This window comes from Panulirus ornatus, chromosome 72 (assembly GCF_036320965.1).
Source record: "Panulirus ornatus isolate Po-2019 chromosome 72, ASM3632096v1, whole genome shotgun sequence".
Classification (NCBI taxonomy): Eukaryota; Metazoa; Arthropoda; class Malacostraca; order Decapoda; family Palinuridae; genus Panulirus; species Panulirus ornatus.
Window position 1 is genome coordinate 1,439,340 of NC_092295.1, and position 5,000 is coordinate 1,444,339.

Sequence of the window (5,000 nt, forward strand, 5' to 3'; positions counted from 1 at the left end):
GTGTGTGTGACGTGTGTGACGCTCAAGCGTTACCTCCGTGTGTGTGACGTGTGTGACGCTCAAGCGTTACCTCCGTGTGTGTGACGTGTGTGACGCTCAAGCGTTACCTCCGTGTGTGTGACGTGTGTGACGCTCAAGCGTTACCTCCGTGTGTGTGACGTGTGTGACGCTCAAGCGTTACCTCCGTGTGTGTGACGTGTGTGACGCTCAAGCGTTACCTCCGTGTGTGTGACGTGTGTGACGCTCAAGCGTTACCTCCGTGTGTGTGACGTGTGTGACGCTCAAGCGTTACCTCCGTGTGTGTGACGTGTGTGACGCTCAAGCGTTACCTCCGTGTGTGTGACGTGTGTGACGCTCAAGCGTTACCTCCGTGTGTGTGACGTGTGTGACGCTCAAGCGTTACCTCCGTGTGTGTGACGTGTGTGACGCTCAAGCGTTACCTCCGTGTGTGTGACGTGTGTGACGCTCAAGCGTTACCTCCGTGTGTGTGACGTGTGTGACGCTCAAGCGTTACCTCCGTGTGTGTGACGTGTGTGACGCTCAAGCGTTACCTCCGTGTGTGTGACGTGTGTGACGCTCAAGCGTTACCTCCGTGTGTGTGACGTGTGTGACGCTCAAGCGTTACCTCCGTGTGTGTGACGTGTGTGACGCTCAAGCGTTACCTCTGTGTGTGTGTGTGTGACGCTCAAGCGTTACCTCCGTGTGTGTGACGTGTGTGACGCTCAAGCGTTACCTCCGTGTGTGTGTGTGTGACGCTCAAGCGTTACCTCCGTGTGTGTGACGTGTGTGACGCTCAAGCGTTACCTCCGTGTGTGTGACGTGTGTGACGCTCAAGCGTTACCTCCGTGTGTGTGTGTGTGACGCTCAAGCGTTACCTCCGTGTGTGTGACGTGTGTGACGCTCAAGCGTTACCTCCGTGTGTGTGACGTGTGTGACGCTCAAGCGTTACCTCCGTGTGTGTGACGTGTGTGACGCTCAAGCGTTACCTCCGTGTGTGTGACGTGTGTGACGCTCAAGCGTTACCTCCGTGTGTGTGACGTGTGTGACGCTCAAGCGTTACCTCCGTGTGTGTGACGTGTGTGACGCTCAAGCGTTACCTCCGTGTGTGTGACGTGTGTGACGCTCAAGCGTTACCTCCGTGTGTGTGACGTGTGTGACGCTCAAGCGTTACCTCCGTGTGTGTGACGTGTGTGACGCTCAAGCGTTACCTCCGTGTGTGTGACGTGTGTGACGCTCAAGCGTTACCTCCGTGTGTGTGACGTGTGTGACGCTCAAGCGTTACCTCCGTGTGTGTGACGTGTGTGACGCTCAAGCGTTACCTCCGTGTGTGTGACGTGTGTGACGCTCAAGCGTTACCTCCGTGTGTGTGACGTGTGTGACGCTCAAGCGTTACCTCCGTGTGTGTGACGTGTGTGACGCTCAAGCGTTACCTCCGTGTGTGTGACGTGTGTGACGCTCAAGCGTTACCTCCGTGTGTGTGACGTGTGTGACGCTCAAGCGTTACCTCCGTGTGTGTGACGTGTGTGACGCTCAAGCGTTACTTCCGTGTGTGTGTGTGTGAGTGTGTATGTGTGTGTGAGTGTGTATGAGTGTGTGTATGTGTGTTGTGTGTGTATGTGTGGTGTGTGTGTATGTGTGTTGTGTGTGTGTGTATGAGTGTGTGTGAGTGTGTATGTGTGTGTGAGTGTGTATGTGTGTGTGTGTGTTATGTGTGTGTGTGTGACGCTCAAGCGTTACCTCCGTGTGTGTGACGTGTGTGACGCTCAAGCGTTACTTCCGTGTGTGTGTGTGTGTTATGTGTGTGTGTGTGACGCTCAAGCGTTACCTCCGTGTGTGTGTGTGTGGAGTGTGTGTGTGTGTGACGCTCAAGCGTTACCTCCGTGTGTGTGACGTGTGTGACGCTCAAGCGTTACTTCCGTGTGTGTGTGTGTGTATGAGTGTGTATGAGTGTGTATGAGTGTGTATGAGTGTGTGTGTGTGTGACGTGTGTGACGCTCAAGCGTTACCTCCGTGTGTGTGTGTGTGACGCTCAAGCGTTACCTCCGTGTGTGTGTGTGTGACGCTCAAGCGTTACCTCCGTGTGTGTGTGTGTGAGTGTGTATGAGTGTGTGTATGTGTGTATGTATGTGTGTGTGTGGTGAGTGTGTGTGTGTGTATGTGTGTATGTATGTGTGTGTGTGTATGTGTGTTGTGTGTGTGTGTGATGTGTGTGTGTGTGACGCTCAAGCGTTACCTCCGTGTGTGTGACGTGTGTGACGCTCAAGCGTTACCTCCGTGTGTGTGTGTGTGTATGTGTGTATGTATGTGTGTGTGTGTGTATGAGTGTGTATGAGTGTGTGTATGAGTGTGTATGAGTGTGTATGAGTGTGTATGAGTGTGTGTATGAGTGTGTATGAGTGTGTATGAGTGTGTGTGTGTGTGACGCTCAAGCGTTACCTCCGTGTGTGTGACGTGTGTGACGCTCAAGCGTTACCTCCGTGTGTGTGACGTGTGTGACGCTCAAGCGTTACCTCCGTGTGTGTGACGTGTGTGACGCTCAAGCGTTACCTCCGTGTGTGTGACGTGTGTGACGCTCAAGCGTTACCTCCGTGTGTGTGTGTGTGTGAGTGTGGTGTGTGTGTGTGTGACGTGTGTGACGCTCAAGCGTTACTTCCGTGTGTGTGTGTGTGACGCTCAAGCGTTACCTCCGTGTGTGTGACGTGTGTGACGCTCAAGCGTTACCTCCGTGTGTGTGACGTGTGTGACGCTCAAGCGTTACCTCCGTGTGTGTGTGTGTGACGCTCAAGCGTTACCTCCGTGTGTGTGACGTGTGTGACGCTCAAGCGTTACCTCCGTGTGTGTGACGTGTGTGACGCTCAAGCGTTACCTCCGTGTGTGTGACGTGTGTGACGCTCAAGCGTTACCTCCGTGTGTGTGTGTGTGACGCTCAAGCGTTACCTCCGTGTGTGTGACGTGTGTGACGCTCAAGCGTTACCTCCGTGTGTGTGACGTGTGTGACGCTCAAGCGTTACCTCCGTGTGTGTGACGTGTGTGACGCTCAAGCGTTACCTCCGTGTGTGTGACGTGTGTGACGCTCAAGCGTTACCTCCGTGTGTGTGACGTGTGTGACGCTCAAGCGTTACCTCCGTGTGTGTGACGTGTGTGACGCTCAAGCGTTACCTCCGTGTGTGTGACGTGTGTGACGCTCAAGCGTTACCTCCGTGTGTGTGACGTGTGTGACGCTCAAGCGTTACCTCCGTGTGTGTGACGTGTGTGACGCTCAAGCGTTACCTCCGTGTGTGTGACGTGTGTGACGCTCAAGCGTTACCTCCGTGTGTGTGTGTGTGACGCTCAAGCGTTACCTCCGTGTGTGTGACGTGTGTGACGCTCAAGCGTTACCTCCGTGTGTGTGACGTGTGTGACGCTCAAGCGTTACCTCCGTGTGTGTGACGTGTGTGACGCTCAAGCGTTACCTCCGTGTGTGTGACGTGTGTGACGCTCAAGCGTTACCTCCGTGTGTGTGACGTGTGTGACGCTCAAGCGTTACCTCCGTGTGTGTGACGTGTGTGACGCTCAAGCGTTACCTCCGTGTGTGTGTGTGTGACGCTCAAGCGTTACCTCCGTGTGTGTGACGTGTGTGACGCTCAAGCGTTACCTCCGTGTGTGTGTGTGTGACGCTCAAGCGTTACCTCCGTGTGTGTGACGTGTGTGACGCTCAAGCGTTACCTCCGTGTGTGTGTGTGTGACGCTCAAGCGTTACCTCCGTGTGTGTGACGTGTGTGACGCTCAAGCGTTACCTCCGTGTGTGTGACGTGTGTGACGCTCAAGCGTTACCTCCGTGTGTGTGACGTGTGTGACGCTCAAGCGTTACCTCCGTGTGTGTGACGTGTGTGACGCTCAAGCGTTACCTCCGTGTGTGTGTGTGTGAGAGTGTGTGTGTGTGTGAGAGTGTGTGTGTGTGTGACGCTCAAGCGTTACCTCCGTGTGTGTGTGTGTGACGCTCAAGCGTTACCTCTGTGTGTGTGTGTGTATGTGTGGTGTGTGTGTGGTGTGTGTGGGGGGGGGCCCTGATCCCTAGATTAGTATTCATATTTCATTACGTTTCGTATGATTTAGAAACACTGTAATATTCTCATATTGGTTCGTTCATGATGATAGGTTACCTTAATTAATTAAGTGTAGTTACCTTAATTAAGTGTAGTTACCTTAATTGATTAAGTGTAGTTACCTTAATTAAGTGTAGTTACCTTAATTAATAAGTGTAGTTACCTTAATTAATAAAGTGTAGTTCCCTTAATTAATTAAGTGTAGTTACCTTAATTAATCAAGTGTAGTTCCCTTAATTAATCAAGTGTAGTTCCCTTAATTAATTAAGTGTAGTTCCCTTAATTAATCAAGTGTAGTTACCTTAATTAATCAAGTGTAGTTACCTTAATTAATCAAGTGTAGTTACCTTAATTAATCAAGTGTAGTTACCTTAATTAATCAAGTGTAGTTACCTTAATTAATTAAGTGTAGTTCCCTTAATTGATATAGTTCCCTTAATCAATTAAGTGTTCTAGGGAACTTTTCGTCTTTCATTTTCCCCGTGGACTCATAGGAATATGTATATGTATGTATAGATATTGGTATGTACGTGTATGGGCGTTAATATATATATATATATAATATATATATATATATATAATATATATATATATATATATATATATATATATATATATATTATATGTGTGTGTGTGTGTGGTGGTGTGTGTGTGTGTGAGGTGATGCCAATAGATAAATAGATTAATTGGTGAATATGGAGGTTGATCGATCGATGAATAGATAGATTTTTTGAAGCTGATGTTTTGCTGAGTAAAAATGGATTTTTTGTGATATTTTTATATTAATAATTTTGTCCTATGTAATTATTATCTTTTTATCAATAATTTTGTCCTATGTAATTATTATCTTTTTATCAATAATTTTGTCCTATGTAATTGTTATCTTTGGCTGTAATGTGGAGGATAGATTATCTA